Raw genomic sequence first — 27,943 nt, 5'->3', positions numbered from 1 at the left:
TTTAGTAAGAATTTTAAGTGGGATTGAAACCTGACATTTCAGTTTCTTGAGATTTTCCCTTGTGGAACACTATTATAGAGTTGTGTGTCTATATACTTAACACCATCTCCACACAACTTTTAGAGCCTGTATTCAGAGCCCATTTTTTTCTAAGCAGTGTGTCTGAATTTTTGTCTTATGAAGCAAATTAGACAATGATTGGTAAATTTGTGTTACCTGAAAAGTAACCTGCAATGTTCAGTCTTCTGTTTAATAGTATTAGTTATATGTTTTTAAATCTGAAAATGGTTTTGGGACTCGTTGCTACACATCATTGATTTAAGAGTATGTGGTACATTCGCATCTTCAGCCTGTAGGCCTACAAATCTAATTGCCTGTAGCATAAAGCAAACTCTGCTGAGATTTAGCTGCCACTTTTTTTAGTATGAGTTTTGTACGTTTGTTAGTGGTGTACAGTCCAGGAAACTTTGTTTCTGTGACTATACTGTTAATGCTTGTTATTTGCTAAACTGACATTTATCTTGAGTGGATATTTGGCTAACCATAATGAGCAACCTATGTGTATAAAGGCAAGATTTGAACCAAGAAATCATTTCCGTTGCTGTTTATCTTGTACTATACCATTCCTGCCATTTTACAGTAACGTCTATGTCATCAACACACTGAAAGAAATGTAGTCTTGGTGATCATTTATAAATAAATATGAACAATATAAAACCAAATGTTGATTCCTGAAGAACCCCGTACATTTTTCGTAGTGTACTTGGTTGCGAGCATACAACCTAACCAGAGTGGGTACTGTATAGTTACGATCTTCAGCTAACATCCTCTGTCCATTTATGTGTCTGTAGAGTCAGCTGTGAGCAGTACCTTCTTTACCATTTTGTAGTATCTTTTCAAGTAGGACTGGATGATGTACCATGTTGAAGCCTTTTTCAAGGTTGTTCACTAGAGGAAAAAGGAAAAAAAAAATCATATCAGTTTCGTTGGCTATGTTTATTGAGTTTTATTATGATTGTGGAATTGTACATAGCATTTCTGACAGTGATAGATAATGTTACCTTCTTAGACTCAGATGTTATTGAATTTAACTGTGGTTAAAAAATTAAAGAAAACTTAATAAACCCACAGTTCGTTCTTTGATATGACCAAGCAAATTCCTGGCTTGAGATGCAAATTGCTGAAGATGGCACTTCAGGCAACATTAATAATTTTTGTAAAGTAATTAAAACATTTTGTACACAGTTTGTTAGTCTCATACAGTACTACAGTCTTCAAAACCGAGAACTTCCACTTTTCAGTTCAAAGGGTTTTTTAAACAATTAAAATTTTTGCCATACCTTAAACCAGTCCAGTTACCATATTCTTACATATTTGTCTCAGGAAAGCAAAATACAGTCTTAATTTACATAAAATTTTAATTTTTAAAGGTATCTAATACACACAGCTTTCAGACATTCTAAAATCTTCCAAAATTTATGCAGTGTATAAATCCCAAACAGTAACACATGAAATTAGCAATTCATTGAACTAAATGTGTGTTCAACTGGTTCAGTATCTTTCTTTGATATAAAGTGATACCATCCCATTGCATCAATAGGGTCTGAGTTACCTGCAGTCATCTGAAGATTGGGAATTGGAAGTAAACTCTGGTGGTAGTCGTGCTGTCTTGCAGCTGGAAATTATAACCAGCAATTAGTCCATGTGCTAGCATGGAAGTTCAGAGATTTCATTAAACTCGAGTAATATTTCTACAATTCAAGTGTTACATTCATACAAACAGCCAGCCTTATTTATAGGCTGTGAATCTAAATACTCCTCTTCTATGTGTGAGGTCGTGGTCAGACAAGTGAACTTTCTTCTTTCTTACTCCTGGAAAATCATGGAATATAGCCCGACCATTACCTTTGGTCATACCTGTTGTCTGAAGCTCTTTCGCAGGGGTAGTCTGGTGGGAATATTCTTCTGTTTCCTGTTGACAGAATTCTTCAGCATCCCTTTTGGATGTGTATGACTTAGCTATTCGTGTAAAAATCTCAGCGTTTTGAATTGCAGCTGTACTCGGTCTGTAAAAATTGTTTTGTGGCATGGAGCTTCAGAAGACCTTCTAAGCCATCACAATGCTGCTTCCTGTCACCAGGAGCACTGTGTACCCACTCTACTGCCATAAGCAACTTCATGAATTCAAACAGTTAGCAGTAATTTTTGCAGCGATTAGGGGCACCATCAAAAATGCTGATGAACTTTTGTGCTTGTGAATGCATGTGCTGTCATATCCTCTGTTGCCACTTATAACTGTAACACTTGAAATCTTATTTGGAAATATGTCACTCTTGTGAAAACTGGAACTTCTCCATTCCTCCAGTGATATTCATGTTCTTCCCTTGGCAGAATCTCTTTATCAGTTCTCAGCAAAACCACATTGAAGCACTTAACACTTCAATACTTTGTTGCAATTTATTGAGATCTTTTTGTGCTATTGCTTTGCTTTCGTTGTCCATTTTCCAAGTTTGTCAATGAAGGTATCAATGACAAAAAGTTTTTTTACTGAATTGCTTCTCCCATGCGGCACATGAAGTTTACAGGAACTACTGGACGGCAAATTTAGTGAACTGCTCACTTTGTTTGCCTGTTGACAGCTTCTATATGTGATAGGCAAAACACACAGGATTATTTAAATGGCTTCAGATGGTTCTAGAAGATTCTGTTACATTCTGAAATTACCTGGAAAAACAATTTTTACTTCAAAATCACAACCATAAAACTAGTAGTAAATGCATTATGTTCATTAGTTACTTAAATTATTTAATTACAGGGTGTATATGACTCGGGACAACCGGCAAATCTGGGAAAAATCCGGGAATTTTTTCATCCGGGAGAAAACTGGGAAAAACTTGGGAATTTCTTAGAATTCTGGGCATTTTTCGTTATGGTTTTCAGTTAAATTTTTGTAGTTTTGACTGGTGAGAACCGATACTCTAACAAAGGATATTTACTGTATCCCACTGCTGCAGAATAACACTACACCATTAAAACATGAACAAGAGAAAAAAACGAAAATAAAACTTAAATTGCAAAGGAAATGTGCCATATAAAATAACACAGTGCACGTAGAAGCGCCTGCCAACGGCAAGGAAGACTGTGCAGTGCTTCATAACAACAAATTGCATCTGATGAGCGTGACGTCACAACTGTTTACATTAGATTCATTTAAGCAGTTACGAGTGGGCTCATGCACACACGCAGTTGAGTTGCGTATGTGTAATACCTTTTCCCGCTTCTGGCTACAGAAATGTGGCTGTTGGCTGTGTAAGCAGCAGTAGCAGCAACCCGCCACATGGGGGCTGCAAACCGTGGTATCTGAACCGGGCGGCAGTTTCGGAGGGAGGGGACAAATCTATATTCTTCAGGGAAAAAAAACCTTGTTTCACAAAGCACCTAGCATCCAGCACACATAGGTCTATCAATTATTCGTATGATTTTGAAACGCACCCCTGCTGGTTTTTGGACATTTTTGAACACGTTCTAAGTTGATTTTTGAATGCATGCATAGTGTACGTGATGTCTCTACCAGGGGAATCCTCGTCACATGTAGAAATTAACTTTCTTGCAGACAGAACGGGACAGGGCTATACGAGCTGAGCGGAATAAAGTCGAACTGGTGAATGCCAACTGCTGCTTGTTTCTGTGGTTGATTCGGTTTGCAAAAGTTCAGCGTTGTTATAATTACTAGCGAAATCCATAGATTCAGTCTACCAGAGTGTGAATAAATGACTTAACAGGAATTACAGGTAAGGAAGATTATGTATTATCTTCTCAGTGTATCCAAGAAAGTGAAATTCTGACAGAAAATTTTTGGCCATATCACTACACTAGACAGGGCCAGTTGTAGTCCCCGCCTAGCAGCCGCATAAGTTCCATTCTGGGAGTAGTGCGGAAAACGCATTGTACAAACACGTAATAACTCCTAACTGGAGAATTATCACTGGATAACTAAACCGGTGATTGTGGCAGGGTTAGTAAAGTTAACAGGGGTATGAGTTTTGACAGTGGTAGGAATAGTTACAGAATTAGTGATGACAAGATTGTTAGGTTCGAGGAAGGAGAAGAAACGGGGACATCACACAAATTATGAAAGAATGTGACGATTCAAAATTTACACAAAAATTTTGTTCTACTACTTTTCGGTCTCGTGCATGAGAAACTGGAGTGTATGAATGAAATGTGAAACTATTTCCTAACATAAAGCTCTTTGCTTGTAGTAGACCAAATAGGTATTTCGTATTGGTACTGAATTATATTGTCATACTATAAAAATGATCATTATTGCCAAAACAGTCTGGCTTATTTGGTGTGTGTTACAATTGCTGTAATATTGGAAAGACCTATTTTGTTTAATCCAGGACACAGTTACAAAATAGACATAATCAGATTGAGAAACTACACCAGTCTTAGATACTATTTGTATTAACAGCTTTTTCAGTATTAGATGGCGACATTTCTATTTTTCATGTAGCAAAATGTTTGATGAACATTGATGAGGTAATAATTCTTTCGCAGAATGCAAAGCACGCCATGTAAAGCTGCGGCAAGATTAGAGAGAAAAATCGCTAGGACCTAAGGCTTGAAGAAATGTGTACTATCTTGCCTGTCTCTTGTCTTTACTGGTTTTAGGTATCCTATATTTAATTTTATGTTACACAGAAGAGCAAGTTATTAGTTAATAGGCAATAAAGAGTCCAGATTTTCTGAAGAGTTCTTGTTCTCCCCGTTACAAATAATCCCATCAAGTATTAATTGCGATTTTTTTATTTTTTTAGAGGGGCAGGATGTAAAACTGGGAGCAGGAGAGGCAGTACAGGACATTTTAATTTCCACTGTCCTGAAATAGTTTGATGGCATCCATTGCAAAATATACACGTTTGAGTTCCACAGAGCGAAATACAGTGACGCGCAGTATAAGAATGTTGTTTGAAGAGGCGTGGCACTGCATTTTGGCACACTAAAGACCAAATAATATGTCTTACATTTCTTCGAAGATATATGTTTTATGTATCAGACTCTTCCAAAAGATGTGTGCTACAAAATGAATTTATTTTTGAAAAGTCTTTTTTTTTTTTTATTGACGTTCTGGTGCACAGAGCAGTCTGAGTTGTAGTTGGGGGGGGGGGGGGTTAGTAGTCTCTACCTGATCCGTGTTTACATCTAGTGATTTTTCTGTTTCCTCTTCATTTACTGCTCTCACGTCAAATGAAAACAATATACAAAGACAGTAACTTGTTCTCGAAAGAACAGTTACTGTTGATGACCGTGCAGCTTTTCCCTGGAATAAATGATGACTAACTGAAAACCTCAGCTGCCGACAGGTGTTGTTGATATACCTCCATGCGGACAGCTGAAAATGTGTGCCCCGACCGGGACTCGAACCCGGGATCTCCTGCTTACATGGCAGACGCTCTATCCATCTGAGCCACCGAGGACACAGATGAATAGCGCGACTGCAGGGACTTCCGAAGGGACAAGTTACTGTCTTCGTATATATAGTTAAACGCTACCCAGCCATTGACCTTCATCTGTGCGAATGCGCACAGGTTGCCCAAACTCTTACGGGAATCGCCAAAGTGTGCGCGAGTAATGAGTGGTTGGGCAAATGTCTATAAGGTACAATACATATGTAGAATTGTGGACAGTTGGGAATGTGAGTCTCACGGGAAGCGTGCAATGGATAAGTCCCTGCAGTCGCGCTATTCGTCTGTGTCCTCGGTGGCTCAGATGGATAGAGCGTCTGCCATGTAATCAGGAGATCCCGGGTTCGAGTCCCTGTCAGGGCACACATTTTCAGCTGTCCACATGGAGGTGTATCAGCAACACCTGTCGGCAGCTGAGGTTTTCAGTTAGTCATCATTTAAATGAAAACAAGATGGATTTCTGTGGCTGTGACATATCAAGTGAATTAAAATACATTCACATAATTACAGAAGGCTAAAATATGTTACTAGTTTCAGATTTTATTTTATTTCCACCTTTCTGACAAGTCAAGCATTAATCGCCTTGCAGAACAATAAAGTTATTTTTGTCGGTTTGCTAAAGAAATTTGGCTTTTATTAAGCTTTCCTGCTGAGGTAGTAAATTTATTTGAAACGAAGTGTTTAATTCCACACTATTGGCTAGTTTCAAAAGTTCACTGCATTTCAAGTGCATGTTTTCATCTTCTAGCACATTATGCCATAATAAAGAACCAAACATGAGATAATACAGTACTCATACTCCAAGACAATTTACGTCCCAAAAACCATACCGAAAAGCTTAATATCAGGTCGAGGCCTACGTCATTGGGAATCTGGACATATGAATGTGCGCTTTAAGGCGAACTATGCATTTTAGTATGGTTCATGAAATCTGACACCCTTGGAGCATCCTCTGATGTCTTGTTTCTTTTATGACATTATGTAAGTAAGATCTTTTAATGTTTCACGAAAATACAGGCTTCCTCACCGTAGCTGCGCAAGCGCGATGATGCCTCTTTATCTGGCGCTCTCTGGCAACTGCTGAAATAAATCTATTTCTAACAGGTCGCGGGAAAATATTGCGAATTGTGGGTCCAAAAGCATTAATTTCAAAGTAAATTTCCTTTTATGCAAGATGAACTATGTGCGAGAATGTATGATGAATTTCTTAAATCACATTTCATTTAAAAATCAGCTCTTTCAAAAATGGTTCAAATGGCTCTGAGCACTATGGGACTTAACATCTGAGGTCATCAGTCCCCTAGAACTTAGAACTACTTAAACCTAACAGACCTAAGGACATAACACACATCCATGCCTGGGGCAGGATTCGAAACTGCGACCATAGCAGCAGTGCGGTTCCGGACTGAAGCGCCTAGCACCACTCAGCCACCGTGGCCGGCAAATCAACTCTTTGATGACGAGCCACTTAGAAGAATTTTGAGCCCAGAAGATTTATATCGGTATTAAAAACTTTAATGGCTTATTTGTGCGACGTATCTTAAAGTGTAACATGCCCTAAACAGATCAACATTATATGTGAAAGCTTAGCTTCTCTTGTAGCTTGTTAATCTTCAAGACAAATATTGTATACGAAAGCTTTGCTTTTCTTGTAGCAACACTGTGTATAGTAACTTAAAGCATTAACTTTTGCTGTTTTGGGATTCGAATTTATACTTTCTAAATACAAGAATATGCAGCGTACGTGTTGCTGCATATCAAAGATCTTTTCAAAACATGTCCCCCCCCCCCCCCGGAGTTTCGTTTTCTAAAGTGCCGAGAAATTCTACGTTGCTGTATAAAACCATATCCATTCAAAGGATTGATAAGTTTTACAGTTCTGATGGAAAGTATACTGTCACCCGAGAGAAAATGTATTGTTAACCAGGAGATCCGGGAAAATTCCGGGAATTTTTTTCCTTGTCCGCGTGTACACCTTGAAATATCATTATTTTTCCTCTAGTGCTTTTTGAAATTGTTTTGCAAGGTTTGCTAACATTCGTGAATTATGTGGAAGCTTCCACATATTACCAAAGACCGTTAATAATTTGGAATTTTCTATATGTGCCTCACTCGCGGGGGTGGAATCTGAGCTAACTATTTGTAGTGTCGTTCCCAGAACCGACCACGGTCCTCTGGTTTGGAGCCGAGTGGAAAGCTTAAACCAGAGGCTCAGACGATTCTGCGGAGATCTGGGGTGCAAATTTCTTGACCTCTGCTATCGGGTAGAGAAATGTAGGGTCCCCCTGAATAGGTCAGGCATGCACTACATGCAGGAAGCAGCTACAAGGATAGCGGAGTACGTGTGGAGTGCATATGTGGGGTTTTTAGGTTAGAGAACTCCCTCCCTAGGCCCGAAAAGATACCTCCTGAGACGCGACAAGGTAGCAGTAGGCAAAATGCAACAGGGAATGACCATGTTAATTTGGTAATAGTAAACTGAAGGAGCGTCTATAGAAAGGTCCCAGAACTGCTCTCATTAATAAACGGTCACAATGCCCACGTAGTACTAGGGACAGAAAGTTAGCTGAAGCCAAATGTAAACAGTAATGAAATTCTAAACACAGATTGGAACGTATACTGCAGAGAAAGGCTGGACAGTGAAGGGGGAGCCGTGTTTATAGAGATAAAAAGTGCAATAATATTGAAAGAAATTGATGGAGATCCGAAATGTGAAATAATTTGGGTGAAGGTCAAGGTTAAAGCAGGCTCAGACATGGTAATTGGATGTCTCTGCAGGCCTCCTGGCTCAGTAGCTGTTGTGGCAGAACACCTGAAGGAAAATATTTCGAGTAGATTTCCCGACTATGTTATAGTTTTGGGTGGAGATTTTAATTTACCAGATATATACTGGAAGACTCAAACGTTTATAACAGGTGGCTGGGACAAAGAATCCAGTGAAATTTTTTTAAGTGCATTATCTGAAAACTACCTTGAGCAGTTAAACAGAGAGCCGACTCGTGGCGATAACATATTAGACCTGCTGGTGACAAACAGACCCGAACTATTTGAAACAGTTAACGCAGAACAGGGAATCAGCGATCATAAAGTGGTTACAGCATTGGTGATTTCAGCCGTAAATAGAAATATTAAAAAAGGTAGGAAGATTTTTCTGTTTAGCAAAAGTGACAAAAAGCGGATTTCAGAGTACTTGACGGCTCAACAGAAAAGTTTTATCTGAAGTAAAGATAGTGTTGAGGATCAGTGGACAAAGTTCAAAACCATCGTACAATATGCATTAGATAAGTATGTGCCAAGTAAGATCGTAAGAGATGGAAAGGAGCCAACGTGGTACAACAACAGAGTTAGAAAACTGTTGCAGAAGCAAAGGGAACTTCACAGCAAACATAAACATAGCCAAAGCCTTGCAGACAAACAAAAATTACATGAAGCGAAATGTAGTGTGAGGAGGGCTGCGCGAGAGGCATTCAACGAATTCGAAAGTAAAGTTCTATGTACTGACTTTGCAAAAAATCCTAAGAAATTTTGGTCTTATGTCAAAGCGGTAGGTGGACCAAAACAAAATGTCCAGACACTCTGTGACCAAAATGGTACTCAAACAGAGGCTGACAGACTAAAGGCCGAAATACTAAATGTCATTTTCCAAAGCTGTTTCACAGAGGAAGACTGGACTGCAGTTCCTTCTCTAGATTGTCACACAGATGACAAAATGCTAGATATCGAAATAGATGACAGAGGGATAGAAAAACAATTAAAATCGCTCAAAAGAGGAAATGCCACTGGACCTGATGGGATACCAGTTCGATTTTACACAGGGTATGTGAAGGAACTTGCCCCCCTTCTCGCAGCGGTGTACCGTAGGTCTCTAGAAGAGCATAGCATCCAAAAGATTGGAAAAGGGCACAGGTGATCTCCGCTTTCAAGAAGGGACGTCGAACAGATGTGCAGAACTATAGACCTATATCCCTAACGTCGATCAGTTGTAGAATTTTGGAACACGTGTGATGTTCGAGTATAATGACTTTTCTGGAGACTAGAAATCTACTCTGTAGGAATCAGCATGGGTTTCGAAAAAGACGATCGTGTAAAACACAGCTCACGCTATTCGTCCACAAGACCTGGAGGGCCGTACACATGGTTTCCCAGGTAGATATCATGTTTCTTGAATTCTGATATGTGTTTGATACAGTCCCCCTAGTCGTTTACCAGGTGTACCGGTATGAAATGAGCGTGTTTCTAATTTTGAATTGAAAAGCAAAAACATTTTATCAAAGTACTGACCATTGCTTTCTATACATTTTGACCACCTTTCTGGCAATTTGTGGACACCACCCCAATAGAAATGTTCGTCTTTTGAAGCAAACCAATCAGACACCCAATTTTCGACTTCTTCGTAGGAGTCTAAGTGTTCCTCAGCCGATGTGTGTCCCATTGATGAAAACAAATGGTAGTCGGAAGGGGCCACGTCTGTTGAATACGGCGGGTGGGGTAGCAGCTCCCAGCCAAGTGTTTTGATTGTATCCTGAACCAGTTTTGCTTTGTGTGCAGGTTCATTGTCGTGTAAAAAAATTACTTTGCCATGTCTTCTGGCCCATTCTGGTCTTTTTTCGATCAATGCATAGTTCAAATTGGTCATTTGTTGTCTGTAGCGATTAGTATTCGCAGTTTCACTGGGTTTTAGAAGCTCATGATACACCACACCTTTCTGATCCCATCAAACACAGAGCATTGTCTTCTTGCCGAATCAGTCTGGTTTTGCAGTTGATATTGGTGGTTGTCCCGGATTAACACACGATTTTTCCCATTTAGGATTCTTAAAATAAATCCATTTTTCACTGCCAGTAACAATTCGATGCAAAATTGATTTTCTTTCATGTCTTTGAAGCACTATTTGACAAATGGTTTTTCGGATTTCCATCTCTCTTCCATTCAATTCATGTGGCACCCATTTTCCACACTTTTGGATCTTTCCCATAGCTTTCAAACGGTCAGAAATTGTTTGTTGTGCAACATTTAGCATTGCTGCCATTTGCTTCTGACTCAAAGTATCATCTTCATCCAATATTGCTTGCAATTCGGCGTCTTCAAACTTTTTTGGTGGTCTTCCACGTTCTTCATTTCTTACATCAAAATCGTTATTTCTGAACCGTTGAAACCATCTTTTGCATGTTGCTTCTGATAGAGCACGATCACCATATGCCTCAACAAGCATTTGATGCGACTCTGCAGCACGTTTTTTCAAATGAAAACAAAAAATTAATGCTTTCCGCAAATCATCACTTTCTGGTACAAAATTCGACATTGTTAACACCATGAAAACATATGATGTTGTTTGTTCCATGACTTGACGTATACTAAATATCTTTGACAGATGTCATACCAACCAAACAAAAAAAATTAAGGCTCGTTCACAACAAATGTTCCCTATCAACACATTTGTATCTTACCGCTCATTTCTTACCGGTACACCTGCTAATGAACGAAGTAAGAGCATATGGACTATCAGACCAATTGTATGATTGAATTGAAGAGTTCCTAGATAACAGAACGCAGCATGTCATTCTCAATAGAGAGAAGTCTTCCGAAGTAAGAGTGATTACAGGTGTGCCGCAGGGAAGTGTTGTAGGACCGTTGCTGTTCACAATATATATGAATGACCTTGTGGATAACATCGGAAGCTCACTGAGGCTTTTTGCGGATGATGCTGTAGTATATTGAGAGGTTTTAACAATGGAAAATTGTACTGAAATGCAGGAGGATCTGCAACGAATTGACACATGGTGCAGGGAATGGCAACTGAATCTCAATGTAGACAAGTGTAATGTGCTGCAAATACATAGAAAGAAAGATCCTTTATCATTTAGCTACAACATAGCAGGTCAGCAACTGGAAGCAGTTAATTCCATAAATTATCTGGGAGTAGGCATTAGGAGTCATTTAAAATGGAATGACCATATAAAATTAATCATCGGTAAAGCAGATGCCAGACTGAGATTCATTGGAAGAATCTTAAGGGAATGCAATCCTAAAACAAAGGAAGTAGGTTACAGTACACTTGTTTGCCCACTGCTTGAATACTGCTCATCAGAGTGGGATCCGTACCAGATAGGGTTGATAGAAGAGATAGAGAAGATCCAATGGAGAGCAACGCACTTGATTACAGGATCATTTAGTAATCGCAAAAGCGTTACGGAGATTATAGATAAACTCCAGTGGAAGACTCTGCAAGAGAGACACTCAGTAGCTCGGTATGGGCCTTTGTTCAAGTTTAGAGAACATACCTTCACTGAGGAGTCAAGCAGTATATTGCTCCCTCCTACGTATATCTCGTGAACAGGCCATGAAGATAAAATCAGAGAGATTAGAGCCCACACACAGGCATACCAACAATCTTTCTTTCCACGAACAATACGAGACTGGAATAGAAGGGATAACCAATTGAGGTACTCAAGGTACCCTCCGCCACACACCGTCAGGTGGCTTGCGGAGTATGGGTATAGATGTAGATGTAGATGCAAAGACAATTCAAAATAACATTCATCCATAACACTGGGCAACAAATTTTCACATTCTGAACAATGCACAAATTTTGAGATGGTTCTTAATATATTTCAGGTGTGCTGAATCCAAATCTGCAAATGTTTCCTTGCATCATCTCAGATTTCTTTCCAGAACAGAGATTAGTGTAACATTCAATACACAGATGCAGTGGTTTTAAGACACACTTCTCTTACAGTTTTTTAAGAAAAATAATAATGCATTCACTGTTAGAAATGACTAAATATTTCAGTATTGTCAATTTTATGTATCTCTACAAGCCACATGTTTATAAACAAAAATTAAAATATTGTAAGTTAGAAAATTTTACGCAAAACCATCATAGCATACATATTTGTCACCATATGTACTCTGACGTTTTAGAGACAACTTATTTGTTGTAAAACATACAGTTAGGTAAGCAAAGATGCAGTATGAGCTTGTTTTTTGCATGTGAAGCTTCTGATTGGCTCCTTTTATAAGCCCTTCTTGATGTGTCCCTAATCATCATTCAAAAGTAGTCAGTGAGCATTGTGATGCTCCTGCTACCTTGGTATCTCGTTTTTAATTCCCTAGATCTTGGCGGAATCTCTCCCTATGCTCTTCACTGTAATCCTCAAGGTTCTTAGGAAAGTAGTCCAAGTGAGAATGTATCATGCGGACCTTGAGACTCACATTCCATCAAAGTTCCTTGACTGCATTCAACATTTTGTGTACCAAGTATTTGTACTCTGGGCCTTTTGTGTTACCTAGAAACTTTGTAACTGTATCTCGGAATTCATTTTTCTGTCAAAAGTATCATCATAAAGCAGCTTCCTGATATCTGTTCCTGTAAATATACCTTCTTACACTTTTTCATTGCTTAAATCAGGGAACTTATCACTAATGTACAAGAAGCAATGCCCTTCATTGTCCAAGGCCTCAACAGATCGTTTTGTGGGCCCTAATTTAATATGGACAGGAGGTAAGAGTACATGAAATGCCTCAGTAAGACTCTTCTTACAATTTTTTGAACCAACATCCATTGTCTTTGGGGCCATTCCTTCTGAACCCAGTGCTGTGCCACTGACCAACTGTCTCATTCGCAAATGAAACATGGGTGTTTTGTAGAACTTAACTGTTGACCCAACAGGAGTGAGATAACTTTGCAAACTCCACACACTTGCCATTTATGTTCTTCATATTTTGTCTTAGTCAATAGTGGTTCCAAATTTTCATAAAACTCTTTGCGAATCACAGGATAACCAAGTGGAAGTGTAGCAAATAAATTCCCATTATGTAGGAGGACATTCTTCAAACTGCATTTTGACACACCAATAAAAAGTCTCCATTCATTAGGGTTTAATTAGGTAGTCCCATCCTAAGCATCATTTGCTCGATGTTGTTACAAAATATTAGTTCATCTTCTTCTGAATAATATGGAGCAAATTGTAGTTCTCGTTTTCTGTGCCAACTGTATGAAGTCTCCACACAGAGCAGTTTTATTCATTAAGCCCTGAAACCAGTATTTCTGCAGATTCCTTTGAGAGCCCAAGATTACGTATTAGATCATTCAATTTTGCTTGAGTCGAAGGTCTGGATATGTTTGAAGCATCGTGTGGTTCGTAGTCACTACCTACTTCACTACTGCAGATTTCTGATTTAGATGTAGATGCAGAAAAGTTGTCTGGTCTTTTTGGGACAGGGACATTTGAACCATGGGACATGGGTAGAATAGCAAATTGAATGTTTAGGTATGTTATATTGTGTCTGTTTCTTACATTATACCCTGTCAGATTGCAGGAGCAAAAATAAGTCTGTTCCACGGTTACTTTGTTCACCATATCGTAGACACCCTAAAGGAGGCCTAGCGCTCTTATGCGGGTATGCGTGTAGTGCGCACGGGTCCCCGAGCTATTGCAGCCTTTATTCTTTTCTGGGCTGGTTTACCTTCACCTTCCTTGTCCTTGTTCCTATCCCTTGGCCCCTTCCTTTCCCTCTCTTGGTGTTCTTCTTCATGCTGGCCCAGATATCCTCATGTCTTTGCTTTATCCTGCAGTTTTGGTTGGTTGCTTTTCCTCTTCCTTTTTGGATTTTCTTTTTTGGTCACCCTCAGGGGTTTGACCTCCATCTCTGAATTTGAAATCTGTAGTGTGAGCCACATGGGGAAGAACTCCCTCCCTAGCATCTTTGGCATGGGTTCCTCTCCCCCTCTTCCTCACCCTCTCCCTTCCCCCCCCTTCCCCTCCCTCCCCAGCCATAGCCCATTCGCCTCCTTGCTAGGCCATCAGCTCGGTAGCCAGTCCGTGTGGTGGGGCTGTTATGTACCCATTTCGCTGAGTCCCCTGACACCACAGGGATCACCGAGCGAGGTGGCGCAGTGGTTAGACACTGGACTCGCATTCGGGAGGACGACGGTTCAATCCCACGTCCGGCCATCCTGATTTAGGTTTTCCGTGATTTCCCTAAATCACTCCAGGCAAATGCCGGGATGGTTCCTCTGAAAGGGCACGGCCGAATTCCTTCCCCATCCGTCCCTAATCCGATGAGACCGATGACCTCGCTGTCTGGTCTCCTTCCCCGAAACCAACCAACCAACCACAGGGATCACACTGCTGGTACCCGTGCTGTGAAGGCCTTGTGCAAGCCTAGGAGTAATTGCCCATCTTTTCAGGCCATCGGAATTCCTGGCAATGACTGTTTTGCCAGGCAGCTGTTGCTGTGGCTGGGTGGTGCCCACAAGGCAAGCTCCTGTTAGGAGCAGACATTTGGAACATGAAACGTGTTCAACTCTCTTGCCACTCTTCTGCGGTCACATTTCTTCCTCGACATAGTTCCGTCTCAGTTGCTGTTTCTGCATTCCCAGCCTTACTCTCCTTGGCTACCCCATGGGAGGCGGGCCAGGCCTGCCGGATTGAGGTGAAACCCTTTCCCGGCGTCCTGGTCTGTACTAGGACTGACGGGAGACTTTTGCCACCACTAAACCCCTTTTGTTAGTGGAACATATTGAAGACAAGTTTGGTGAAGTTGAGTCATTAAGCAAGATGAGATCTGCCTCTCTCCTTATAAAGACAACTTCTGCCAGTCAGTTGGCCACCCTCTGTGCCTGCGACCATGTAGTCGACATCCCCGTGACCGTCGCTCCTCACTCGATATGACACAGGGTGTAATCTTCCATAGGGACCTTCTCCTCCAGTCTGACGATGAACCTAGGTCTAATCTGGAACGACGTGGTATTCATTTCGTCCGGCGTTGTCAGAGATGCCCTAAGGACCCTCGTGTAGACACTGACGCTTTCATCCTGCCATTTGAGTGGGTTACCCTGCCTGAGAAGGTGAAAGTAATGGTGTACAGATGCAATGTGAAACCGTACATCCCACCTCCCATGCATTGCTTCCATTGCCTCAAGTTTGGCCATGCAATGCCACTCCCATCTGTGATAACTGTGGCCACCCTCTTCGTGTGGGAAGCCCTTGCACCGGGGCTTAGAATAGGCCCGAGGTATCCCTTCCTGTCGTAAGAGGTGACTAAAAGGAGTCTCACGCTTTTCGGCCCTTAAAGTTCAGGTCCCATTTTATGGTTTGACCTGCCACTTTCAAATTCTGCAGAAGTACGTTCCATATCGGGAAGGACACCTTACATGGTGCATGAGTTATCCGTAGTGCCCTTAGATTCGATCTACTGAACCTCTTGTCACTGCTTTGCATTTCCACCTGCAATTCAACTATTTGAACATTGACACTTTCCAGGGTATGTCATCTCCTTCCATTGTCTCCTGTCCTCTTTCACCCCCATGACAATATTAGATTTTTCTGCTCCCAATATCCAGCACAGTAGCCAGTCTGTTGTGGTAGGACCATCATGTACCCATTTGGTGGCAGCCCCCAACAACACAGATCGCACTGCTGGTGCCTGAGCTGTAAACTCCCCATATATGCCAAGGAGTAGATGCCTGTCTTCCTGGGCCATCAGGACTCCTGGCAGTGGCCATCATGCCAGTTGGCCTTTGCTGTGACTGGGTGGCGTCCATGGGGAGAGCCCCTGATTGGAGTGGGTGGCATAAGGACGGATGACCCGCAATGAAGCAGACTAAGTCATCTCTTGCTGGTGACTGTATGGGGCCAGCATTCTCTAAGAAGGGCAAGATTGAGTGCAATGCTGACAGATATGACCCTAAATCATTTCCCTCCCTCGCTACCCCATGGGAGGAATGTAGGGCTACAGAAAGAAGAGAGACATATTCCCCTCGGTATTTAGTCTGTAGCAGAATGGACGGGGACTCCTTTCTACCTATGAAGCCTCAGTTTTTTGTTAAACATCTTTAGGATAAGTTTGGGGAAGTGATAGCACTGTCCAAGATGAGAAGCGGTGCAGTCTTGATTCAGACAGCATCCCCATCCCAATCCCGGGCGTTACTCGCTTGTGACCGGCTGGGTGATATTTCTGTTTCTGTCACTCCCCATAAAAGCCTCAACACGGTCCAGGGGATTATTTTCCATCGAGACCTCCTCTTGCAGTCTGATGACAAGCTCCGCACAAATCTAGAACGGCGGGATGTTCATTTCATCTGGCGCGTTTACAGGGGACCCAAAGACAACGGGGTTGCTACCAGTGCCTTCATCTTGGCCTTTGAGGTTGATTCATTGCCTGAGGAGGAGAAGGTGATGGTTTACCATTGTGATGTTAAACCATATGTCCCTCCCCCTGTGTGGTGCTGTAAGTGCTGGAAATTTGGGCACATGTCTTCCCGCTGCACTTCCAACATCAAATTTCAAGACTGTGGACGTCCACTGCATCCAGATACTCCCTCCCACTTGTTTCAAGCACTCCCCCTGCTCACCAGACTGCACAGTACTCCAAAAGGAGCAGAAAATCATGTAGTACAAGAACAATTACACCCCATTTGGTTGACATCCACATACGCTGCAGCTACATTACCATCGCCATCACAAGTACCAGTCGTACCACACTCTGTGCCATGAACATTTGGCCCCCTTGGTGGTAGGGGAAAATCTCCTTCCAGTGCTCCCAAAGTACCTACTTCTGGAGCAAGGCTCCCCCAAACACAGGGGACGTCATACCCCTCTCCCCAGCCGGAGAAGCAACAGCCTCCTCCAGGTCCTCTCATGTGGAAGGGTTCCCTTGGGACCCTCTCTCACAAGGTCTCCACTAATGCCATAGCGGACACTCGGCAGTGGCTAAAGGAGCCGAAAGCTGCTGGACAAAGAGCTTCACTGTCTTCGTCTGTGCCTGAAGCTACTTCAGAGTAGTTCTCCCAGCAGGCCCCCTAAAGAAAAGCGAGAGGGCAAGCAAACAAAGAAGTCTGCTAAGAAAAAGGGCCCTTCGGTGGCCCCCAACACCACCACTCCCTACCAATTCTGCACCTGAGTATGTGGTGGAGATCTTAGCATCCCCTGAGGACTTGGATCTCACTGATGCCTGATCCACAATAGGAATGGATACAAATACTCAGTCGGTGGCAGCAGGTGACCCTGAGGCATAACCTGCCTCCTTGGGTGCTTCACGATAACGTCATCCTCCAGTGGAATTGCTGCAGTTTTTTCCACCACCTAGCTGAGCTACGGCAACTGTTAAGCTTTACACCTGCTTGCTGGATTGCCCTCCAGGAACCCTAGTTCCAGGTAATGCGGACCCCTGCCCTTCGCGGCTATAGGGGATATTGCAAGAACCGTAGCAACTATAAGAGAGTGTCAGGTGGAGTTTGTGTCTGTGTCCTGAAATCAGTATGCAGTGAACCTGTGCCCCTTCAAACCACTCTTGAAGCTGTGGCTGTCAGGATGACAACACAGGAAATAACTGTCTGCAATGTATATCTTCCTCCAGATGGTGCAGTACCCCAGAATGCATTGGCTGCACTGATTCATCAACTCCCTAAACTTTTCCAACTTTTGGGAGATTTTAATGCCCATAACCCCTTGTGGGGTAGCACTGTGCTTACTGGCCGTGGCAGAGATGTCAAAACTTTCCTGCCTAAACTTGACCTCTGACTCTTAAATACAGGTGCCTCCACACCTTTCAGTGTGGCTCATGGCACTTACTCGGCCATTGATTTATCCCTCTGCAGCCCAGGACTTCTCCCATCTGTCCACTGGAGAGCCCACAATGACTTGTGCGGCAGTGACCACGTTCCCATCTTCCTGTCACTACCCCAGTGCCATTCCCCTGGACGTCTACCAAGGTGGGCTTTTGAACAAGGCAGACTGGGAAGCTTTCACCTCTGCTGTCACTGTTGAATCTCCCCCACATGGTACCACCAATGTGTTAGTTGAGCAGGTCACTAGAATGATCGTTTCTGCAGTAGAAAACACGATCCTTTGTTCTTTAGGGTGCCCCTGGTGAAAGTCAGTACCTTGGTGGTTGCTGGAAATCACTGAGGCCATTAAAGAGTGTCGGGGAGCTCTACAGCAATATAAGTGGCTCCCTTCCCCTGAGCACATAATAGCTTTTAAACGGCTCCATGCCCATATTCGCCAGCTAATAAAAAGACGGAAACAGGCGTGTTAGGAGAGGTACGTCTCGACCATTGGGTGCCATACGTCACCTTCCCAAGTCTGGACGATCAGATGTGTTTGTGGGTAGCAGACACCGACAGGTGTTACTGGCATTAACATCAATGGCGTGTTATCTACTGACGCAAACACAATTGCCGAGCACTTTGCTGAGCATTATGCTCGAGCCTCCGCGTCAGAGAATTATCCCCTAGCATTTCACGCCCTCAAACGGTGGATGGAAAGGAAAGCCCTCTTGTCCACTGTACATCACAGTGCTCCATTTACAGAGTGGGAGCTCCTCAGTGTCCTTGCACATTGCCCTGACACAGCTCCTGGGCCAGATCGGATCCACAGTCAGATGATCAAACATCTCTTGTCCGACTACAAGTGACATCTCCTCCTCATCTTCAGCTGGATCTGGTGCGATGGCGTCTTTCCATCGCAAAGGCGGGAGAGCACCATCATTCCAGTGCTCAAACCCAGTAAAAACCCGCTTGATGTGGATAGCTATTGGCCCATCAGCCTCACCAACATTCTCTGTAGGCTGTTAAAGGTATGGTAAGATGGCCATTGTGTTGGGTCTTGGAGTCACATGGCCTACTGGCTCCATGCCAGGGCAGTTTCTGCCAGGGTCGCTCTACCCGTGATTATCTAGTTTCCCTCGAGTCTGCCATCCGAACAGCCTTTTCCAGATGACACCTGGTTGCCATCTTTTTTGATTTAGGAAAAGTTTACGACACGAACTGGCGACATCATATCCTTGACACATTATATGAGTGGGGTCTCCGGGGCCCACTCCCAATTTTTATTCAAAATTTCCTATCGCTCCATACTTTCCATGTCCAAGTTAGTGCCTCCCATAGTTCCCCCCATATTGAGGAGAATGGGGTCCCGCAGGGCTCTGTATTGAGTGTATCTCTATTTTTAGTGGCCATTAATGGTCTAGCAGCAGGTGTAGGCCCCTCTGTCTCACCTCTGTATGCAGATGACTTCTGCATTTCGTACTGCTCCTCCAGTCCTACCCCCGCCATCCTTTGGTAGCGACCATCCAGGAGTCCATCTATGCCCTGGAATGGTCCAGTTGTTCCGTGGTGTTTGTGTGGACCCCAGGCCACGTCAGAATCCCAGGAAATGAACTTGCTGACAGGCTGGCCAAACAGGCTACGTGGAAACCACTTCTGGAGATCGGCATCCCTGTACCTGCGATCATTATTACGCCGCAAGGTTTTTCAGCTTTGGGAGATGGAATGGTATAATCTCAGTATGCACAACAAACTATGTGCCCTTAAGGGGCCTACGAATGTGTGAAAGACCTCCAATGTGGTTCTATGCCGGCTCTGCGTTGGCCATATGTGGCTAACACATGGCTACCTCCTCAGTCGCGAGGACCCACCTCAGTGTCACCGTGGCTCTCGTATGACTGTCGTCCACATCTTGCTTGCCCACTTTTAGCCACTCTGCAGTGGACTTTTAACCTTCCTAGCACCCTACCTTGGTGTTGCGCAACAATGCCTCAACAGCAAATTTAGTTATATGTTTTATTCGTGAGGGAGGTTTTTATCGTACCAGCTAAGGGTGGGTATTTAGCCTTCTCTCTGAGGTCGCCACCCTCCCTCAATTTTAACTCTGTCACACTTTCTTTGCATTTGTTTGTCTTGTTGGTCGTCTTTTCCCTAATTCTGTTCATCTCGCCTTGTCTTTTTGGGGTTGATATTTTAATGTGTTACAGAGTGGCTAGCTCATCCTCTTTTTTTTATTGTTATCAGCCAGCCCAGACCATATGCTCTATGGTTTTAATACCTTCTTCCACGTTTCCTTGTAGTGTATGTTTTCCCCGTTTTTTCTTCGTTCCATTCGTTTTCTTTTTAGGTGTGGTGTTGGGTATTTGTGCACCTTGAGCCTTGCTTACGTCTGGAAAAAGTGACTGATGATTCTGTAGTTTGGTCCCTTATATCCCAAACCAACCAACCAACCCAACCACCATTGCACCCCACCACCTGACTGTATAAACTGCTCTGGTCTCCATTCTCCCTGCTCACCGGAGTGTCCAGTGTACATGAAGGAAAAAAGAATTCAGGGAAAAAAATCCTTGACCGTTTCAGGCCCAGAAGAAGTATGACGGACTTCACCCAGTAAATTTTTCCTCTACCTTGGCCTCAGTTATGCCTTCCCCTCGTCATCCACCCCCTTACACCCATCCTCCCACCTTTCCCTTTCTTCATTATAGGCAGCTTCTGTCCCTTCCCCCACAGGAACCACTCCTCCTTGGCCTGGGAAGGCATCCTCTTCTCTGGCTCCTGCTAAGGATGGGGCTCCCTCTTGGAACACCGCTCCCCGGCATTCTCAGGATAGGAAGCTTGCACCCTTGGGTCGGACGAAAGACCCAAGCTCAGAGGGCCCCAAAGCCACTCCCCCTCTGTCTGATCCCAACCGCACTGTCACTGATTGCTTTACTGATAATGCCTCTGAGGGAGAAGAAGAAGCAGTGCAAGTCAAAGGATGAGTCTTCCTCGGGGGCTTCACCCCCCCCCCCTCCTCATCCAGAATCAGACCCAGTTTTTATAGATGTCACCCCATTCTCATTGGTAATGACCACTGGCCGAGTGACATGACCTCCCGTTGGCTTCTTTATGTCTAACATGAACTCGCACGACATGATACTCCAGTGGATTTGCAATGGATATTATCACCACCTACCAGAAATACAGGGACCGATGACCTCAGCAGTTTGGTCCCATAGTAACTTACCACTACCACCACCAGAAATACAATGCCTTGTTTCCTCCTACTCTGTGTTCTTGCTGTTCAAGAAACACACTTCCGTGATGACCACTTTTCAATGTTTCGTGGCTATCAGGCATTCTATCAGAACCGGGCCTGCCCCGGGATAGTGTCTTGAGGGGTTTCCACTTTGGTTCACACTTATCTCATTAGGGACTGGATCTCTCTTCATACCAACCTGGAAGCAATAGTGAGAAGACTTCAAATGACTCTGGCAATCACAGTTTGCAGTGTCTACCTCCCTCCAGGTAGGCCACTTCCTTATGTTGTACTGTCTACCTTAATGCAGCAATCCTGCCCCAGTTTCTTCTCCTCGGGGACTTCAAAAGCACACCACCCCGTGTGGGGGAGTGCCACTTTGACAGGTAAGGGTCTTCTAATTGAACAACTTTGATTTGTGTCTCCTCAGTAATGGTTCCCCTACCCACTTCAGTGCCACTCATGGCACCTTTACTGCTATCGATCTCACAATCTCCTCCCCTACTCTCGTGGCTTCTGTGCTTTGGTCACCCCATGATGATCTTTGTGGCAGTGACCTCTTTCCGGTGATTCTATTATTTCCGTGCTGCTGCTAGGCAGGTGAGCTCCCACATTGGGCATTGCGCAGAGCCAATTGGCATTCATATATGTCTGCTGTGCACTTTGACACCTATCTCTCAAATTACATTGATGAAGTTGTTCAGGGCATCTCTACCACTATTCTTCATGTTGATGGCAGTGCTGTTCCACTAACCACAGGTCCCCCTCGTCGTCAACCATTACTGTGGTGGATGAAGGACATAGCAGTTGCTGTCCAGGACCACCGAAGGGCGCTACAGTGATTTAAACGACACCCTTCACACGCCAACCTCCTCACTTTTAAGTGTCTCCATGCTAAGGCTTATTACATTATTGTGGTGTCACAGCCAGACACCACACGTCCTAGGTGGTAGCTTAAATCGGCCGTGGTCCTGTAGTACATGTCGGACCCGCGTGTCGCCACTGTGTGATTGCAAACCTAGCGCCACCACAAGGCAGGTCTCGAGAGACTGACTAGAACTCAGCCCAGTTGTACGGACGACAGAGCTAGCGACTAGACGTACGAAGCCTTTCTCTCTCATTAGCCGAGAGACAGAATAGCCTTCAGCTAAGTTAATGGCTACGAACTAGCAAGGCGCCATTAGCCTTACAGTGATTGTAATTAGAGTCTCACTTGTGTTCACCATAAAGATGTACAAGAAGACATTAAAGATAAGTATATGAGAAGCTCCGTTATTTTCTTCATAGCATTAATTATGTATCCTGTCCCAGTACTTCACGCCCGTCTGCGTTAGTCTCGTGTGCCCTTTAAGCCACCTCTATTTACAAGGTGTTGGCCCAGCTGCCGACACATCAATTATTAAGCAGAGTAAAAAGAAATGCTGGGAGCGCTATGTTTCTTCCCTGGGGACGTATACCTCTTCGTTGCAGGTTTGGCACAAGCTCCGTAACCTTCTGGGCCATCAGTGACAGTCAACTGTCCAGGGCCTTATCATCCAAGGTGCTGTGTGTACTGATCCATTGGTCCGTGCAGAACACCTCACAACACACTTTGCATTGGTGTCCTCTCCCAATCTTGCTACCTTTCTCTGCCAGAAACGCCGAGTTGAACAGACCCCCTCTATTTCAACCCTCACCAAGCTGAACCCTATAATGAACCCTTCACTGAATGGGAATTCTTGCAGGCTCTTACTTCACCTGACATGGCCCCAGGCTCGGATTCCATCCACAACCAGATGATTCAGCACATGGATGTTACGCAGAGGCAACATCTGCCCAGGACCTTCAACCTTATTTGGTTCACGGGTGCCTTCCCCTTGCAATGGCAAGACAGTAAAGTTATCCCTGTCCTTAAGCTTGGGAAGAACTCAACATCTCTCCACAGGTACCGCCAGATTAGCCTGACAAACATACTTTGTAAACTGCTTGAGATGATAGTTAGTTTCCGATTATGTTGGGTACTCGATTCTTGGGGCCTTTTGTCTCCGTATCAGTGTGGCTTCTAGGAAGGACAATCTCCAACTGTCCAATTACTCAGATTGGAAACTGCAACCCAATAGGCTTTTACTAACCGCCGACACGTTGTTGAGGTCTTCTTTGACCTACGTAAGGCATATGACACAGCTTGGCACCTGGCACTTCAGTTAGCACCCCTAGAATTCAGGAGAACACTATCCGACAGGGCTCTTTATTAAGTGTCCCACTCTTCCTCATAGCCATCAGTGGGCTTGTAACCTCTGTTGGGCATCTGATTACCCCAGCATTGTATGTCAATGATTTTTGCATCTGGTGCAACGCTCACTCAGTAGCATCTGCTGAGCACCGGCTTCAAGGCACCACGACGGGCCTCCGCATGGGCTGTCTCCCATGGCTTCCAGTTTTCTCCCTCCAAAACGCAGGTTAGGCATTTTTGATGTTGACCCACAATACACCCTGATCCAGAACTTTATGTAGGTGACCAGTTCCTTGATGTAACACAGTCCCGTTTCTCTGGCCTTATTTTTCATAAAAAACTGACGTGGCTGCTCCATATTTGCCACCTGAAGACTACATGCATGCGTAAACTTAATGCTCTCCGCCTCCTGGCCCACACATCTTAGGGTGCAGACCGTGCTACTCTTCTCCATGTTTACCATGCTCTGGTGGTGTCCAGACTAGATTGTGGTAGTCAGGTTTATGGCTCAGCAGCTCCTTCCAGTCTGACAATACTTGATCCTGTTGGCCATGGTGGGGTGTGTCTGGCTATTGGTGCCTTTCACACTAGTCCCTTTGACAGTCTCCTCGCAGAAGCAGGGATTCCCCCTCTACAAATATGAAAGAGCCAACTCTTGGTTTCTTACACAATCGCCACTTGCAGATTCCCTGACCCTCCTGTGTACCCTGTCCTCCTTGCTAACGAGGGACGTCTCCCTCCTGATCACCGCCTATGGTTGGGATTGCTGGTTGGAATGTGCCTCACTTCCCTCTGTCGGGACCTCCATCTCCACTCACTGGAATGCGCCCCATGTATTTCCTCTTACACCCCCCACCTCTTCCCCCCCCCCCCCCCTCCCTGGATGGTTCTTAGACCACAGATTATGACTGACCTATTGCAGGGTCCTACGGTCTCTGTGGCATCTATAATCTTCCTGGGTCTTGTACGTTCCATCCTTGCAGAGTTCCATGGTGTTACCATCATGGACACTGATGGTTCTAAAATGACAAATGAAGTGGGATACACTTTCATGTCTCCTCCTGGCTTCGAACACCATTTATTGCTGGGATAATGTAGTGTGTTCACAGCAGAGCTGCTCGCCATTACCAGGGCCCTTCATTTTGTTACTCAGGTCTCCCTCCACAGTGTTTTAATATGTACTGACTCAATGAGCAGCCTGCAGGCAGTCGACCGATGCTACTCTCGTCATCCTTGGTCTCTGCTATCTGTGACCCTATCTCTGCCCTTGGCCATGCCACTCGCTCAGTTGTCTTTCTCTGCGTTCCAAGTCGTAGGTATCCCAGGGAATGAACTGGCTGGCCGTTTGGCTAAACAAGCTGGTACTTAACCCCCCCCCACCCCCCCCACCCTTCCACGACTCCAGCTGCAGATATGTGGATCTATGTCAAATCTCTCCTTGCCCAAAAGTGGAATGATATCTGGTGCACAACTGCTCCCAGTAATAAACTGCACAATCAAGGAGACTACTGCAGTTTGGTGCTCTTCCTTCTGCTCCTCTTGGAAGGAGTCCACTGTCCTATGCCGTCTACACATTGGTCATATGAGGCTCACCCATTGTTTCCTTCTGCGTAATGAACCACTCCCACAGTGTGGTTGTGGAGCCAAACTGACGGTATCCAATGTATTGGTAGAATGTCCCCTTCTTTTGGCCCTTCATACTAAGTATAGTCTTCCAGATTCCTTAATTTTAATATTAGCAGACAATTCACAGATGATTGAACTGGTCCTCAGTTTCCTCTGTGAAAGTGGTTTTTATTTCCAGATATAAGGTTATGCATTACTCCTGCAGCAAGGGGCCTTGCCTCTCTTCATGTTTTCTCCTTCTGGGATTACATGGCCACTCCCCTGTGGAAACACTACTCTTTTTTTCCAGTTTTTACGTTTGGTCTAACCTCTATACCTTCTACTGTGTGTGTTTTAACTTCATTTTATAGTTTGACTCCCCTGATGGGATCCATCCACTTTCAGTGGACCCTCTATCTTCTCTGAGTAACTTTGTAATTGTGGGACCGATGACCTCGCCGTTTGGCCCAATAACCCCTCTCAATCAACTGTTCAGGTTGTTTGGTACATGTCCTGCATACTTTGTGTGGAGCCCACAATTTGTCCTGGTCGCTGAGCTCTAGATCAAAATAAGAACAATATGCTTTCTTCTAAAATGTAGTTACGTTTCATTGCTGCTTCGAAGGAATAAAGTGTCTGCACATGAAACAGAAAATGTCAGGACTGGTTTTGCAACCCCGATGTGACATTTTGAATTAATCACTGGAATTCACTGCTTCAAAGCTATACAATGCTGTCAAACCTAAGACAAAAGAACATGCACAATTAGACTTAAAAATAAACGTTAATTTGCAAGTTCTGTAAAACAAGGGCTCAGAAAATTTCACATAATGGAAATTTGTAAACTGTAATTTGTGAGCAAACGTGATGTGATAGGATTTTTCTGAGTTCAAATCTGGATTCTGTTGGTACGTTTCACCCTAATAATGTTCAGAAGTTCTATGCAATGAAATCAGTGTTGCCCAGTGGAATCCAACTTTAATTCATTGCTTTTATTCTATCACATTGGTCCCAGAGTTGATAAAAGAGAGAGAAGGAGAGAGAGAGAGAGAGAGAGAGAGAGAGAGAGAGAGAGATTCCAGAACCAGTGTGACATGTTTAGATTTTCAAAATATGAAGTTCCGGAAGAAATCTCAGACTTTTTGAGATTGTTGCTTTTGAGATGACAAAATTATAAAATTACTGCAATGGAGGAATTAGAAACACAGGTGAAAACACAAGCATTGTTTATAGAACCTGCTAAATTGAAAGTTCTCTTTTTCAAAGAATGTGGTATTGCATGGCACATATTAACAATAAAAATATAAATTTTTTATTGCCATTTTTTGCAAAAAGTTGTTAATGAATTTCAATAAAAATAATTTTATTGTTACAGCAGAAGCATGTACACATATATTTCCAAATAAAGAATATAATTTTAATCAGTAAATTATCATCTTTCAAATACATAAAAAAGAGGAAAATACCTAAAGAGTCCATGGGTGTACTGCTGGATCATAGCGTCAGATGGGCACAATATTTTGGCGGTCAGGTCCGTACCCGAGGGCACGCATTTTCGGCCTTGGAGGTGATGGCATCAGCGTATGTGTGATTTCTTTGGCTGCCCTGGTTGCCAGATAATTGTGTTTGGCGAGTATCTTCTTACTTAGATCTAATGCTGGTTCCCAAGCCTTGCTGAGATTATAGCTGCAGACCTAGTTTGATAAGAATGACTGTGTTACAAATTTCAATTGCCTCTCAGAAATACTGTCCCAGTATTTTGAAGTTTGTGGTAAGATCATGATACGTTTGTATTCCGTCACATTTCTCAGACAGACAGTGCTCTGTGACTGCCGACTTTGTGGTATACATTAGTGAAGTGGGCCACTACCATTCTCGGCATCGATCTCTGGTAGTGCATACTGTTTGGCATATGTCTTGCCACATTGGCACGGAATCTTATGAGCCTCGGCCTTCAACAAACTGCGGTCATCTTTGATGCTCCTCAATAATGTCCGTGTTTTATTGGGCAAGCAAAAGGCAATTTTTACACAGTGCTTTTTCAGCATGCGTCAGATTTTTCTTGATAGTGAACTAGTGTACAGTATAAAGGCAGTGGATACCTCTTCCTACATGACTTCTTCAGTTTCCACAAGTTGTACTGTGGTTCAGTGGTGGAGATCATGTCTAATTTGTCATTCTGAGTAACTGTTTCTTCAGAACACAGTTCTGAAGTGTTCCAGTTTGTGGGGCAGAGTCCCTGCATCTGAGTTGGTGGGTACCCTGTGTACTAGCACTTTTAGTAACCTATTCCTCTGTGCACAGTGGTGGCAGCTGTCTGTATGCAAATATAGAGCATTGTGTGTTTTCTTCTGATATATACTGTGGCCCAGGGTCCCATCGGCCCTTCTCTTGACCGTGACATCCATAAATGGTAGTCTTCCCTCTCATTTGGTTTCTATAGTGAATTTGATGTTGGGTTGTATGGAGTTCAGACGTGTTAAGATGTCAAGACGTTTGTCCCTTCCGTGGGGCAAGATGATGAACGTGTCATTCACGTAAAGGAAAAGCATGTGGGTTTCCATTTGGATGATGTCAGGGCTTATCCCTCATTGTGTTCTATACACAAATTTGCAGCTGCAGGCAAGAGTGGGCTGCTGATTGGAAGGGATAAACTCCTTGACTTCCTTGCATGTCTGAACACTCTACAGCCCAACATCAAATTCACTATGGAGCCCAAAGAGGAAGAAGACTACCATTTCTGGACATCATGGTCAAGAGGAGAGCTGATGGTATCCTGAACCACAGTGTGTTTTGGAAGAAAACACACACTGCGCAGAGTAATGGGTTGTGCAGAGTAATTGGATACTAAAAGCACTTATACACAGGGG

At 43.6% G+C, this 27,943-nt stretch overlaps 1 protein-coding gene and 1 long non-coding RNA gene across 3 annotated transcripts in view; one reads left to right on the top strand and one right to left on the bottom strand.

The window, feature by feature from the left end:
* LOC126248066 (N-glycosylase/DNA lyase) overlaps positions 1-27,943 on the top strand; it is a 97,664-nt gene that overhangs the window by 32,597 nt on the left and 37,124 nt on the right. The window lies entirely within an intron of this gene.
* Positions 590-26,763, bottom strand: LOC126248067 (uncharacterized). The gene is made up of 2 exons (XR_007545409.1): positions 26,540-26,763; positions 590-948 (listed from the first exon to the last, which is right to left on the bottom strand). It is a non-coding gene; the product is annotated as an uncharacterized LOC126248067 (long non-coding RNA).

This window comes from Schistocerca nitens, chromosome 3, assembly GCF_023898315.1.
Source record: "Schistocerca nitens isolate TAMUIC-IGC-003100 chromosome 3, iqSchNite1.1, whole genome shotgun sequence".
Classification (NCBI taxonomy): Eukaryota; Metazoa; Arthropoda; class Insecta; order Orthoptera; family Acrididae; genus Schistocerca; species Schistocerca nitens.
The sequence above is the reverse complement of the archived record's forward strand: the minus strand, read 5'-3'. Positions and strand labels throughout refer to the sequence as shown.